At 37.3% G+C, this 16,599-nt stretch overlaps 1 protein-coding gene across 1 annotated transcript in view; it reads left to right on the forward strand.

Annotated features, from left to right (window-relative positions):
* Positions 1-16,599, forward strand: part of brinp2 (bone morphogenetic protein/retinoic acid inducible neural-specific 2) — a 218,505-nt gene that overhangs the window by 166,440 nt on the left and 35,466 nt on the right. The gene's annotated exons all lie outside the window — the stretch shown is intronic.

The raw sequence follows: 16,599 nt of genomic DNA on the forward strand, positions 1-16,599 counted from the left end.
GTTAAGACCTGAGCGTACTGTATGGTAATGGCATTGCCAGCTTTAAAGTAGTTCTTATCTAAAGACTAAATCTTAACTTCAGGTTTATTTCAACCTGGCTGATGAGGCAATATGAGCTCTTTTCTATTTCATCTGGGTCATGGTAACTCTGCACTTATCACCTCTACTTTAGAGATTCTGTTAGGAAAATGAATAGTCACATTTAGCACAGCTGCTGCAGGCTTCATGGAAATTGATTGTTGCATGAATCATTTTAAGGGTGAGACTAAAATTAAAAACAGAAAATAAGTGCCTGGAATGGTCACTCTGCTTACTCTATTTTAGACCTTCCTAGGAAATTGGCTGACCTAAATACTGAAAAATATATAACCTTGATAAGCTTCTTTAAAACAGGTTCTTTTAATCATTATATTAATTTAGAAAAATGTTTTTTCTTGATAAATGTCCATATTTTCTCAGTCCTTCTGGATAATATTTTAGATTTAACTTAATATGTAACTTGGCTCTGTTGATAAAATACTACAATATGTAAATAAGAGAAGAAAGCTGGATGGGAGCTGTGCTGCAGAGGTTTATATGGTTCCAGTTTTACCTGGTGGGAAGATGATGAGTTGGATGCACTTAATGCTCACTGCTGTTTTATTGATAGTGTGTACGTGTTGTGATTATGTTAATAATTAGTTTTGTAATTATTGAATGCATTAAACAGAGATGATCATTGAAAAGCTATAAAGACTTAGTTGTTGGTAATTTTATTAAAAGAGGAAGAGTTTCATGGGCTTTATACTACATGGACTGCGTGCATCCAGTAAATGGCAGACAGAAGCAAAGAGTCTGCAAAGAATGTTGTTGAAAATTGTTAAATTTGCTTAAGAAGTGAAGAGATGAAGAGGGCAAAAAAATAAAATGACATAAATAAATAGACCTCACAGAAAAAAAATATTATGCTGCCAAGGAACAAAATAAACTTTAATCTATACATTTGTGGAAGAGTGACCCTGACACCAAACTGTCACTTAGATTCCTGCTAATTTCACTGGCTAAGTGCACTTTCTGTGAGTTTAAAAGTTAGAAATCCTAAGAAACTTAACATTTTGTGGTAAGTATGTGCAGGGTCTCTAATTAAAAAGTAAGTGTTATGCCAGATCAGATTCCTGGCAAAATCCACTCTCCTTTTTCTGCCAGTATAATAAAGTAAATAAATCATTGGATATCTTTTTTTTTCTTATTTTGTCAGATTATTTATTATTTTGTTAGGCTGAATTAAAAAATTGCACATGATTTTATTGTCCACAGATATTGTATATAGCATACCCTGTTATTGGTGGGATTTTTACAAAGTCACATGAACAAACCCAACATGATGTGAAGTTCTATATGTGTGCATCTTTACTGATGCTATTTCATCAGCCTATATTCACACACATCCGGTTTACACCAGCTTAATGTGTGCTCTTAAGAAATAAAAGGTCAACAGATGCTCAGATGTACAGAAATCCTGGTGCGCACACCTGCATTTAGCCCCAGTGATGAAGCCATTCCCACTTTCTTTTTATTTTTGTAAACTAAGCTCCATGTAATGCGGTGGGCATTTGCTGCTTTAAGGCTATTATCTGTTGACCCTGTTTAATTTTTCATGGGTTTCTGAAATGCTGTGAAGCTGTCCACAAATATTCAAATCTTCCTTCCATCAGGTTTTGCCTAGCAACCAAAGAAGCTTGTTTTTCTTGTTAAATGGCCTCTTTTTTTCCATTGTCAAATTATACAGTTTTTCCTCAGAAGGCAGACTTACTGTCTCCAGTAAGAATATATTTTTTTCGCCACCTATTTCAGCAATAAGTTAGGTTAAACAAGTTGACATCAGTTTTAGTCCTGCCGGTGGTGCTGACTGACTATCATGGGTTGCTTTCCCAAACATAAAGTAGCTGTTTTCTATTTCCAGCTAAAGTGTTGCAGTAAATGGTCAAGTCAGCGGAGTGAATGAATTCAGAGGTTTGCTAAGAGGCAAGACAACAAAGGGTTTTATCGGCATTCATTGATTAATTACAATCTGGCTGATTAAGCGACAGGTTGTGCTACTTACCTTGACTGTAGTTACTCTAATCCTAACCTGGTCAGGATTTAAGTAAGGCAAGGAAAACAAGGCAGATGGACTTGAGTGGGTGCACAGAAAGAACCCCTTTAAAGTTGGTGCAGATTGGGATCAGTTTGTTAGGATTGTACAATACAGCATTAGCTTTGATGGAGGATGAGATCACCAAACACTTGTTTTTAATAATAGAAAAAAAGAAAGTATTTCTAAATATATTAAGATAAAAAAAACAAAAGCATTTCTGCCCTTTTATGACATTTACAGGGTAATTTTATAGCTGCGTGAATCATCTGATAAAAAAAAGCCAACTCTGGATGTGTATCATTTGTAATACTAGATGGGAATTTAATGTTGTCTTAACTTGTTATTCTCTAAAACACAACATCTACATTTATATTTAGCTGAAGTCAGGCTCCTTTCTGTTCTCTTTTATTTATTTATTTACTGTAGCTGCTGCAGATTTAATTTAGTAATGTAGGAAAAAAGTTTGTCACTAGAGTGAAAGTTGAGTCTCAGCATGCTGAGTTGTGGTGGCAGAGACACCATCAGGTTTACAATCTCACTCTTGTTAAAACAAATTTCAACAAGCTGCTCTGCTTTATCAAAACTACTTATCACCGGCAGAAAGACACAGGTGTGTGATGCAACGGCTGCAGCGGTGCAGAACGGGTCAGCCATCACCAAATTGGCTGAAGACTTTTTTTCCCCCCCTGTGCTACAGCTCAACACATCACCAATTCACCTCTTAATGACTTGGAAGGTGTAGGTGGAATTTAATTGGAGACAGGTTTCTGGCAGCTTTTCCTACACTTTACAAACTATTTTTTTTTTACATATCCCTGCAGAGTTCAAGTAATGGTGCATGTGCTGCCATTTGTGTGGAAATTGCCTGGTGAGTGACATTATGGAGGTAAACAGCATTTCTGTGCATTTATTTAGCCTCGTTTTGACAGCACTTGATTTTGCAAAGTTGCTTTTTGCTAGACATTAAAACTTTATAAAGATGCTCTGACACAGTGTCAAAGTGAAAAGGGAAAGAAGACCATTAATTGCAAGGTTTTTTCTTAATGCGCTGACGTTATGCTTTTTATCAGGAGCCGAGCTTTTTGCTGTTTATCAAGAAATAATTAAGCCTTCAGTACTTTCACAAGCTTGTGTGTTTGAGTAATGAGCTAAAAATGCCAGGGAAGGCACACACACAAGGACAGCACAGACATACACCACACTGCCACAGGCATGCCTATTTTGCAGGAATCATCAAAGTTTCATCTAATTTTAGGGAACACACACAATCCACTTACACATTCACACACACAAGTGCCTCACATGAAACAAATTTGATTGCAATATAAATGCAAAAAGATGAGAGGAGCTAATCTACATGGGAAATATTGTTTGACTTTGAGAGCTCTGTATTAGTATTTATTTGTTTCTTCCTCCTTTTCTCTGTTTCTATCTCAGCCCTATCCCTGCATCTTTTCACTCAAACATGCACACACACACATACACATATATGTTAGACACACACTGGCTTTTAGCTTCTGGGGGCACAGAGGAAGTTGGGTTGAATTTCGTCTGCTGGGGTAGGCTGATAAATTTATTGTGGCGAGAAGAAAACAACTAGAGGGGTGTGTGTGTGATAGATTCTTCATTTGTGTGTCAGAGGAAGTGAAGAAGGATCAGGAAGAAGACTAAATCAATGTGTTTGTGAGAGAAAAGAGGAGTGTAATGCCCTCAAACCTCACTCGTCATTTCAAAAACAAAATTCCAAAGCTAGCTTGATAGCTAGCAATACATAAACAGTCACATGTATGCAAATTACAGAGAGCTTACTGATTTAAAGTTCTTTTATTCTCAGATAAATCTTACATGTGCTTTTGGAAGCAATATGTAGCTTTTTGGAATCTTTGACGGCTTCTGGAACAACACACCTTTGGCTTTTGTGATATTGGATTTCCAGACACTGTCTAGTTTTAGATTCTCTAATACCGACGCCTGCACAGGCATGTGCTGTAATTTACGTTGTCTCTGCCCAGGCTGCTCTCACAAATAGTTTGTATGATTTCTTTAATGCACTGATATTCATACATATCCTACGAAATCCTGAGCCCATCTGTGTGCCATTATGATTTATCCATATCGCTGATCAGCAGATACAGGAAGATTCCAGATTCTGTGCGATGGGAATCCAGTCCACCAGCAGACATCCTGTCCTCAGAATTACAAGGTTTTTCAGTAAAAAAAAACAACATAAAATTAAAACATTTAAACTGTGACTATGAGCAAAACAACAATGAAAAGGCAGCCTCTCATTCCTAATGGGCCTTATACGAATTGATTTTTTCCCTAGGCAAATTTTCAGACAATCAGAAATATATAGTTCAGCTTACATGTCAGTCTCAAAAAAAGAAATCCTGCTTTTGTTGGGTTTCAAATTTCACACCAAAAACCTTTAAGGTGGACCATCTAGCACACTGCTTTAGAGTATTTCTAGAACCTTTTTAAAAGGGGCAAAAAATAAGATCATTTTTAAAAAAAATGAAATTAAGAGAAATGATTGATTTACTCTAAATGCATTTAGAAGTTGTGCGGTTTAGGATGGGACGTTACTCCACCAGACCTCATTTAGACTTCAGACAATAATTAACTAACTGATCTCATATTAGAATCCATTAGTATATCAGTAGTGTGTCCAATTCACGATGCAACCCAGTAATGCAGTATCTTTGCGACATTACTTCAGCTCACATGAAGAAAGAGGTTTGTCTGGCATGTGCAGTTTAAAGAGAGTGTAACTAACAAATGAGGTCCCTCATCCATGTAACATAAGATGGTGCATCTTGGTAATTAACATTCAATTTCCTGCTTCGAGGGTGGGCAGGAGGTGATGGTAACTATACACCAAGAGGAAAAGAGGGTTTTCCATCTTCTGCTGCATTCAGTGCTTGTTGGTTGAGTGGTGTAAAATGTCCAGCTTTTATAGCATTTAAAGAAAAAACAAAAAATTTGCTGACATTGGATTCAATGATAATCTGGAAGTTGTCAGCTATTTAAATGTCAGCTAGTGCTTGCCATGTTTTTAACTTCATGGAAGTATAAAATTTTCCACAAAAAAAAAAAAAAAAAAAAGACAAAGCATACATAAATGGCAAAACAAATCATTTTCTTCTGTTTAGTTATTAAATTAATGTTTGCTATCTGCTATCATTCATGTTTTTAGTTTTCACTTATGTTTCATGCTAAAACTGGAAAGCTCATCTTTCATTATCTTGTGATGTTGTTTTCTTGCCAACAGCTTCAGAAGGCTTTTAGGATTGTCGACTCTCATCCTGTTTTTGTTTGCTTGCAGTTTCAGGCCAGCTGCATGTTACCCAGTCCTTCTCATGAGTAGACTAGTAATAAGATAGCTCACGCTGACAGTGGGTGGACAAATTCAGACAAGCATTTAAATGCCATTATTGTGGGGAGCTGTTGTCTTCACTGCTTCACATTGTCGGTGTCAAAAATAATTAGACATGCTTGATACACCAACATCCAGTGTCGATGTTAAGTCAGGAAACATGTTAACCCTTTCACGCATCACGGTCACTACAGTGGACACATCTTCAAATGTAATTTTCTATTAGAAAAATAGGCTTTTGATGTCACAGTTGCATGTCAGCCCCTACAGTGGCCCCTAGCACATGACCCCAGCACTGCCATCCTGTGGTCATTGGTTGCAACTGCACGGACAAATTTTGACATCCAAGATGGCTGCTAGCAAACCAAACAAGCCCCCAACCTCTGGTATTTCGACTGCTAGCTTCTATAGTAGCAGAGCCCTGCAGGTAAAAAAAATATTTTGGGATAAAGTAACATCTAATAATCACTATAGCTGCAAAAAATTCGATGCATGACTTTGATGTTCTGAGGAAATTGTAATTTTACATCTGTCCACCTGTGTGGACAGCATGCATCAAAAGCACTATTTATGTTAAAATACATGCAATTGGTTTAACTCCTTATTTCTTGAAAATAGTTTATTTAGAGTAATGTTTTCGGGTAAAAAACAATCGTTTTATGTTTTTAAAAGGGCACACGTGCAGAGAAGGACAGGAGGGTGTACAGAATCGTAGAGGAACTACCATCTGTGTCCAGCGATGATGATGATTGCGTGAGCGATGAAGATTGGCTACCACCAGGAAAACAATCAAAGACAAATAATACAGTTGATGACAGTGAATCGGAGCCCGAGGAAGATGATGGAGCACTGGATGCTGAGGAGGAAGCGGATTCAACACTTGATGAACCCCCAGAACCACCATTGAGTGCTAAAGCAAAAACGAAAACACCACAAGAACCACCACTGAGTGCTAAAGCCCCAAAAAGAAAATATGTGTGGAAACACAAAGATGCTCCATGGGAGGGAAGATGGCCAGCCTTTTCTGGAGAATGGACTGTAAACGTCCATGCAACAGAGCCAGTCGAGTTTTTCATGCACCTGTTCCCAGAAGAGGTGATAGAGCACATAGTACTCCACACAAATCTTTATGCACTCCAGAAGGGAAAGGAGAACCTGGCATTGACAAACCCAGAGCTGAAAACATTTCTTGGAATAAATCTGGCAATCTCATACATCCGCTACCCAAAGACCAGAATGTACTGGTCCTCTGAGCAAGGGCTTCGATGTGATATGATCGCCAATGCAATGTCTGTTAACCGCTTCGAGCAAATCCTGAGGTATCTTCATTTTGCCGATAATGCCACACAACAGCCAGGAGAAGACAAGCTGGTCAAAATCAGACCTGTACTGGATACTCTTCAGAAGACCTTCCTCTCTGCAGTAGATCCCGAAGAGTGCCAGTCTATTGATGAGATGATCATTCCGTTCAAGGGACAGTTGTCCATTAAACAGTACATCCCCAAGAAACCAAAACCCTGGGGTGTGAAAGTCTGGGTGAGAGCTGGTGGCTCTTCTGGATACGTGTACCGCTTTGAAGTGTATCAGGGTGCAGCCATAAATGTTGGGATCAGCCAACTGGGATTAGCTGCAGATGTCATCTTACGCCTCTGTGATGACATACAGCACAAGAACCACAAGGTGTTTTTTGACAATTTCTTTTGCACCATTCAGCTCATTGCCCTTTTGAAGCAACAGGGCATCTATTCCACTGGCACATGCAGAACCAACAGGCTACAGGGAGCACAAGAGAAACTCAAGAGTGAAAAGCAACTCAAACAAGAAGGAAGAGGAGCTTGCTCTGTTGTCACCAATGAGGAAAACGTTACTGTCACACGTTGGCTTGACAATTCACTGATCCATGTGGCATCTTCCTGCGTTGGCTTGTCTCCAACAGATATGGCCCAGAGATGGAGCAAGAAAGAGAAAAAGGTGCTCAACATCAAAAGGCCATTCTCAGTGAAGGTGTACAACGAGTTTATGGGAGGGGTAGACCAGATGGATCAGATGGTGGCCATGTATCCCCACAGACGGAAGAACAAACGGTGGTACATCCGAATCTTCTTCCACTTCCTGGATGTCACTGTTGTGAATGCCTGGCACCTCCTCAGAATGTCCGGCTTGGAGCAGAATGGTCTTCTGTCATTCAAAGCATCAGTGGCCCGTGCATTGATAAATGCAGGCTCCATCCAGATCCGGAAAAGGGGAAGACCAAGTGAGAACTCCCCACCTCCACTTCCTGTGAAGCGCAAAGTTGTCTCCAAGGTGCCACCTGAGGTTAGGTTTGGACACCCTGGAAACCACTGGCCACAGCTAACCAACACGAAAAATGCCCAAAGATGCCAAGATCCTGCATGCACAAGAAAAACAAAGTACATCTGCATTCAGTGTAATGTGGCTGTGTGCCCTGGGTGCATGGGACATTTTCACCTAAGACAGATTTGGTGAACATAACTAGAAAGTACGGGTACTAAGAGTGGCATACCTGTGCATCCAGTACAATGTAGCTATGTGCCTTCTTTTCAAATGACGGTGAAGTAATGACGGTGAACTATCACATAGTTTGGTGGTTTGGTTAGTGAAGGAAGAAGCGATTTGGGTGTTACATATTTTGGGTTTCAGTGCAGTATGGTTTATTTTGTGAAGCACTATATTTTTGGTTTCAATGACATTATGGTCACATTTATAAAGCACTGTACTTGTGGTTTGAATAACCTAGGGAATACAGGCATTTTGGGTTTCAGTGGCAATGGAGGCATTTGCATAGTATTTTGAGTTTCAGTGAAAATGTAAGCTTTCTTATACAGAACTTTAATGTGGGTTTCACTGACAATAGAAGCAATTTTGTAATGTTTATAACTGTATGTTACTTAAATGTTTAAAATGTGAATTTACAGTTTTAAAATGGGAATCTAAATGTTTTACAGTTGAAGATCACACAAATCAAATGTTTACATCAGTTTTCACGTTATTACTGTACGTTTTTGAAATGTTTAAAATGTGAATCTACAGATTTAAAATGTGAATCTATGTGTTTTACAGCTTTTAAAGTACATTATATTTTATTGTACTTGATTTTTTGGGGGAGTTTCTATTCTCTGTTTCAATACAATTCATTTTCAGCAAAATCGACCAAACGCATGTAGTCCACTTTAGTGGACATGTCACTAAAAGCTTACAAAAAAGACATAAAAAAAAATTCAAAGTGCATTGTTTTTTTATATGCCATAAGTTTAATAAAAACACATAGTAAAAATTTTTTGACTGAAAATATCATAATTCATGCATGAAAGGGTTAATAATATGACTGTTAGACCAGCTAGTTGGACCATGCTTCAAAGTATTACACTTTGTAGACTTAATAAGCCAAAGACAAGTTGTATGTGATTCATCAAACCCAGTCTGTCACTGTGACAGGATGCGAGGGCTCTTCAGAGAACGGCCTCGCTTCAGGAGGCCTTCTCTGCTTAATGTACTGATACTTTGCATAAGCAGAGAAACAATGAAAGCATTCCTGCAAGGGACAAATTTCACTCCTGGCACATGAACAACAGCAGCCACTGAGAATACTTACTCCAATAATTGCTCTGCATCGTTGCACTCAGCAGCAGCAAAAGTAGAGGAAGGCATTTTAGGATAGCAGATGCTGCTCCCTGTGGTGCTGCAAAGGAATATTTCTCTAGCTTCATAGTTTTGTAGCTATATCACATGTTTTAGATGTAGATAATATTGCATTTACACTTCAGTTTACTGTTTTTCTGGTTGGTTTGTTTTTCTTTCACAGTGACAATGACAACCAAGTCATTTCCCATGGTGGGTCAGGGTGGATGGATGCTATTTTAATACTAATGACTTCTACTTAACCCTGTAAAAGAGGCTGAAATAAGGAGAAATTAATATACCAGTTAAACCACTTCCAACATTTTAATTCTTTACGTGAATAAACACTTGCAAAAGCATTGGAAACAACCATTTTAATGACTGCTACAGTACATGCACTGGGGCACAGAACACAAGTATAAAATTATCTGCAAGATTTTAAGAAATACTTTGTTCATGTGAGTGGTGCCGAAGTCTCAGAAACACGTCAGATATGATAAAAAAATTACTGTATGTCGTAGGGCTGGCTATATGTAATCACAATCTGCCTCAAACTTAGATTAATAAAGCTGTTTTATGCTAAACTCAAACCAAACCTTCAGCACTGAGGTGGCCATACTGAAGACTCCTTTCTTCAGGAGTCTTTTATTTTAAGGCACAATTTTATCATTTACTTTGGAGTTGATGTTGTATTCTTAACAATATAAAAGTTAAAAATATCATCTAATAGTGTGGTGTCACTGCAGATAGTTTTGATAAGTTTAATCTGATGTCATTCCGTCTTAAATTTATATCTAATACATTATATGCTCATAAAGTATGATCACTTACATGGAAAGCATTTAAAGTACACATTCAAAGCAACTATGGTAGTGTTTCAGATAGAAATAAATAAAAAGAAGGAGCACACTCTCCAGCATCCACAATAGTATGTTTAAATAGATCAATTGTCCCAATTTGGTTCCATTTACATGTATTGCACTGAATCTAAATGAATTCCTTTAGAAAAATTAAATTATCTGCACAGCTAAAAGTCACTTTATCCTGTAATAGCCCCACAAATAATAAAAGGAAAAAACCTCCGACTGATCAGTGTCAGGCAGATGTTTGACCACTATCTCCTCATTACAGCTGGTAGGAATCAGCTGATGCTCATCAGATGTTTATCACTTGTAATGTTTTCCACCTTCTGCATTGAGCATTTCTTCTCTCATCATTTTAAAGTGGATAACAGGATGTCTATTTGTCTCTTTTACTTTATAATCATCTCTGCAAGCTAGCAGGAAACTGTTTGATACACGACACCATACACAAATGGTCCTGGCATGGATTTTATCAGGACTTCATTGCCTTGAATGGCTGCCCAGTTTCTCTTTTATTGCCATCATAAAACATGTTGAGTTAGCACCTACACTTCCTTTATTTTTTTTCAGGGGTATCATCTTAGCTTAAGTGGTGGCAACACTTACTTTATTTGTTCTCTAATTATTTCAGATGTGTTTGGCACAGGCAATATTCACTCCCTTTTTATTTCCTCCAATCTCTTCTTTTCCTTTTGTCCATGTATCTTTCTTTCATTGTTTCACAGGAAGAAGTACAGCTATCCTTGACATACATGGTTCTTACCAGTAAAGTTTGTTGTGGAATCCTTCTTTTTTTTTTTTTTTACCCTGTCCTGTCCAGCATCCTAACAAACAGAACAGCGGTCTGTGTGCCATATTTTGCCAGAGAGATTTGCTCTATCAAGGAAGACATGTTAGATAAATGGCTGCCCTTTATGTTTGGAATATTTTATTATTTTTTATTGCAATCTTATTTTCTTTAGTCCTGAAGATAGAGGAAGAGAGAAAACGAGAAATGGACAGAATTGAAATGTGGAAATAAATGTTGTCTAGGCTGCCTAAATCACATCAGTATTCACAAAAACAATATAAACTTACCACAGTACTACATGATACATAAAGAAAATAGGATAATGATAATATGAAAAAGTACAACAGAAATCAAACGTACCTGTAGAGAAACGTATCAACATCAGCAACATCTAGTTGGAAGCGGATGGAGAGCACGTTTGTGAGCAGGCATGTGTGAACGTGAACATGCTTGTGTGACCATGCAACAAGGATGAAATGTGTGCTTATAATAGGGCCGTGACCACGCCGCACCCCGAAGCATCAGGGGTAGACGGGGGGGAGCCCGAGGCCCCAAAAGCCCGGCAGGTCCGCAGAGCACAGAGCCCATGACAGCCAAAGCAGAGAGAGCAGCAGCCCACTCATTCCCAGAACAGAGGGGCCCCCAGACCGGAGCCCCCCGGCCTAACCCAGCGAGCACCGGGTGCTGCTGGGCGGGCCGCATGAAGAGCGGGCACCCCACAGATCCAACGGCCATCCTTCCGCCCTGGGAGAGCCCACGGAAGCCGACCGCCCCAGGCAAAACCACCATGGGCCACGCCAATCCAATACCAAGGCTAGGTACCCCAGGGAGTAGAACATGTTGCAGGTGTGGTAACCCCACCCACCCACCCCGCTGTTTAATGCTTCTATTGAAAAGAAACATGTGCTTCCAGCCTGCAGCAAATATGTCATTACAGTCCACCAAATTCATGACCCTGAAGACTGAAAGTCTTCACATCATGAGGCTTTTAAGGGCCTCGCTGTGTAAATAAATTTCAAGCTTTGGCTTTTTCCCACTCTCTGAGCAAGGGACAATTTGTTGTATTGGTTCTTTTATTTATTTATTTATGGTTTCATTTGTTTTTTTGTTTTTGTTCTTTTTTTTTCTTGTTTTTTTGTTCCCTCGTGTTCAAATAAAAAGTCAAATCAAATCAAGTCAGGACAATACAAAACTATTCACATGGAGCACTTTTATCTGTCATATCAAGTTTCATCTGAAACAATGTAATCTCACAGTTTAGAAATAACTATCCCACACAGAGGTTTTTCATTAAAATAACACAATGTAGTTAATTCAAACAGTGTCTATCTCTTCCTATTTTAGTTGAATTATATTATTTACCTTTCAGATTTATTCATCTATAAAAGAAACGAAAGCTTGATACCTACAGGAATTCTTTGTTTGCAGACAGACACTAAAACCTTCCTTCAGTGGCACAGACCACTAATGTTAGATAGTAGTTATAGATTCAAAACTATGCAAAGGACTTATTTTATACTTCAGTTTGGAAAAACCAAAAACTAATTGCAAATCCAAACTTTGAACCATGCAGTTTGACATGTTTGTCCAAAAATTAACTGTTCAAACTCATTATTTTTCACAAGACTCCATTAAACAGGTGACAAATAACAAAAATAAATAAATAAATAAATAAATTTAAAAAAAAAATTAACTGAACTGTGCCTGTCAATGTTTAAAAACATAATAGCTAAAAAAATATTGCACTGTTGAGTATTGTAAATACATTTATTAACCTAGAATTGTTGCTAAATCTATAGAAATGGAATCATCTAACTATAATCAAAATAAAAGGGAAAACTACCCTATTGTTCTACTTAAAAGCTAACTGTAAAAGATAAATTCAATCTTTGATTGAAGTTGGTGCCAATATATTTTAATAATGAGATAATAATAATAATAATGCTTATTTATTGCTTATTTGAATCCATTTAAATTGCATTTCAGTTTAAATTGCATTGTGGCACATGTTATTTTATGGTAAGTGAATTAACACAGTAAAAAATCTACTACAAACAGTATTTTCACACAAAGCTGTTTCTAATGGCTTGCAGGAATTCACATCAGACTGTCAGCTGAGAAATGGCTTTGGAGTTGCTTATGTATTTTTATAAAAGCCACAAAAGTTATTTTCTGAGTAATGTTTTATATTTCTTTTTCACATACGTTTGAATTCTTTGAAAAGCTAAACTAAACCCTGAAAAGATTGGACTGGCCCTGACTGGCAGATTTAGATGAATTGTTTAATGAGGTTTTAGCCTTGAGTTGAAATTCCCATAATTTTTGACAGGATATAGAAGAAAATTACCTGATAGTAAGATCACTTGTATGCCCATTTCTATACAGATTACCAGAGCCAGTTTTCAAACTGAATTTGTAAAATAAATGCATTGGAAAGATTAAATTTATATCTGGTATTTTCTGCATTCCGATGTCAGCAGATAAGCACAACAAGAAATAATCCAAATTATCCCACGCTTTCTAATCTTAGCATATATATAAAGCATATAAGGCAATATATATTATAATAGCCATTTCAGCAAAAGTCCCTGTGCAATTATTCTCTCAAAAATTGCCAGATGATGCAAAATTTGAAAATTGAGGACATGTCATCCTTACCTAAAGCTAAACAGAGTTAATATGTAATACATGGCACTAAAAATGTGGTGGAGTTGACTGTCCTCCAGGATTTTGACTGGTCTGAAAAGGAATTTAGTTCGAGTAATATGATGACTTGGCATTTAACACACTTGTATTGTCTCACACAAAAAAAATGTTATATTTATTCCTCTGCCAAGGCTGCAGCTAGAGGTCTTACAAGTTGAGATAAGTTTTATCAAACAGGTAAAATACAGTACTGGTCTTGGTGTAGGTTGCATTGTTTTGAGGTTCTGTTCACACATACATGGGTATTTTGATGATAGCAGATTTTTCTGTCTGTTACTTGTTACGTCCCCTTTTCAGACCCAGGGGATTGGGGACGATAACAAACTGAACGAACCAGACCAAAGGGAGGATATATAAAATAATAACAATAATTTATTGTACAAAACCGGGTTCAAACAAAACCAATTACAAACAAATGGTGTCCTATCTCAGGTTATATATCCAATCTGGAAACAAAAGAAAACAAACAAACCAAAGGTGTCCTTAATTAGGTAATTAACGTTAACCAAAATAATCTTCAACTCTTAAACGTCGTTATCACACAAAATACAAACAAAAGATCTCCTAATGAGAACTAAGGAAATATCAATACAAAGGCTCTTGTTTGTGTGTATTAAGGATAAATATTTGTTTATATGCACAGTTTCCATCTTTAAACTGTTTAATCCTCATTTTATTATTTTTTTATATTGAGAGAGGATTTCTACTTAAATTATTAACATTTTATGTCAAAGGTTTGCATAAACTTTAGCAAGTTTCATTTTGGCCCAAAAACAAAGACTTTTGATTGACACCAAAAAGTCAAAAATTGTAAAATGCCTCTCATGCAAAGAGAACAATCTTGAACTACTGAGATGTAACCAGAGTGTAATCAGATGTTATCTTGCTAGAGGTCAAGAGATTGACAAAAGGGCACAGAGAAGGAAATTTGCAAATTAACAACTAAATAAAACCCAAATATAAAGCTACTGGCAAGAAATAATTCTTGATACTGCAAGGCCAAGCTCTTGAAGGCTGAATCACATGGATCACTGGGTGAAAATGAATAGCTAAAATATTACAATTGGGAGATGAATTCCCTCTGAAGGCAGGATTTAGCAAGGTGTTTTGGACTGACTAACTACAGTAAATAGTTGGACCCTTTTGAATTTTATCTTAGCTATTGCTAAATTAAATGTTTATGCAGGACCTAAGAAAAGGGACCTCAAGCAGGGAATGTGAGAAGAAGATAGAAGGAGAAAGATAAAAAAAAAAAAAAAACAGCAATAACTGTACAATCAAAACAAGCAAACCAGACAACCAACTCCTACACATGTGAAGAACTGTTGTTAGTAACCAAAGTGACAATCATTGGGGTCGTCTGTAAGATGATAAACTAATATATATATATATATACCGTATATATATATATATATTTGTATATATAACAATACCAGGAACAAATATATGAGTACATTACTGTTGCTATTGGTGATTAAACCTGCAGACAACACAGTGACTGTATAAGAAGGTGCATTTTTGAATGTAAGTGCAAAATATTCAGAACAAAATGTGTTGAGTGGTGAGTTGGATCATGCAAATGTGACCACACCCCTAGACGCCCCAAGACCCAGGCAACCAGCAGCCACCACACAGTACAAAAACCAGCCAGCCCACCACAGAGAGATCACACATCCACCCGGCCTCCTTGGACAGCCACTCACCATATGTCAGCACCCACCTCAATGCCCCATCCAAGCACCTTGCAGCCTAGGATGCCAGGAACCCTTTTTCTTTTTTATCTTCATTTTATAGAAGAAAATACTAGTGAGATGCAGAAACTTCTCTGTGTAATATAGATGCCTCATTAATCAGCTTCCATGTGTCCTCCCAAAAGTCTCTTTTCCCTCGTTGACCCTTTCATGTTTCAGGGTCTGAAACATGTTAAACAGACTTTAAAACCGTGACAATAATATTCTCCTGGATTAATACATTTGTCTTCTAATTTATTATGTTATGCTTGGGCTCAGGTGTGTCTCTTTTTGCACAAGGCCAGTAAACTTGCATTATTGCTTAATCTACAACCAGGTACCTTTAGATGTGGATAGTTTTATGGATGAAATTTAACCCAGAGTATTTTTTATTGAGTTTGCAAGGAAAGTACTTTTAATATCATATTTCATTTTGGGCTAAAGCTTATGATAGCATGCATTGGATAAAAAGTAGGTTAGTCTTTATGTAGAAGCCAGCACCATTCTATCATTAATGATCACCATTAGATATGCTGGAATTGCTGAGGAAATTCACAGTAAGATTTTGGAAACATTTAAGAAGTCTCCACCAAGACCAGAGGCTGAAAGGTGTAATAACAGCATAAGATAGTAAATTCTACATGTGTTAATACAAAAAGACATGTGTCCTTAGGTGTTGTGGTTGAATGGACTTGCTGGTTTTTGCTTAGGAGAAAAGTCAGTAGCAAAATCATGATCATTTGAGACTTTGCTTCCTCAATCAAAGTATCCATGGTCAACACAGTGAACCTCGATTTACCACAATACTCATCAGTATGTGTGTAATAGAGAAAAGTAATATAAAGCCTGTAAGACTATATAGAGTAAGTTAGTTGGCTAAAAGGCATGTAGTTTTAAAGTGCTTTGAGAGGTCAACAAGACTAGAAAATTGCCATATAAATGGACATCGTTAGCAGGGTTGTAGTTTCATGTAATTGTCATGAATTATTTCTTTAGATACACCTAACGTTGAACTTCGTTTTAACAAGTGTACTGCATCTACAGTTCTCCAAGCTTTAAATAGAGCTTGAATTGCTTATAGGGATAACAATACCTCAACCTGTGTTGCAGGCAGTATTTTCGGTGGTGGTGTTAAGCCTGGAAATGACATTTTATTAAGGCACATTATAAAGTGACACACTGTAATGCGTCACACATTTAAGTTGCGTGGGTTACCTTTAACCACTGCTTTATCAGGGTCACATTCTTCCCAGTTATCATCATGTAGAAAAGAACACACACCCTTTTAAATTCTAAAGCTTTATGCATCTGACCATGATAAAATATCATCTGGTGTTCTCTAGATCTTAAAACTAAATAAATACGACAACAGATGAACT

This window comes from Melanotaenia boesemani, chromosome 8 (genome assembly GCF_017639745.1).
Source record: "Melanotaenia boesemani isolate fMelBoe1 chromosome 8, fMelBoe1.pri, whole genome shotgun sequence".
NCBI lineage: Eukaryota > Metazoa > Chordata > Actinopteri > Atheriniformes > Melanotaeniidae > Melanotaenia > Melanotaenia boesemani.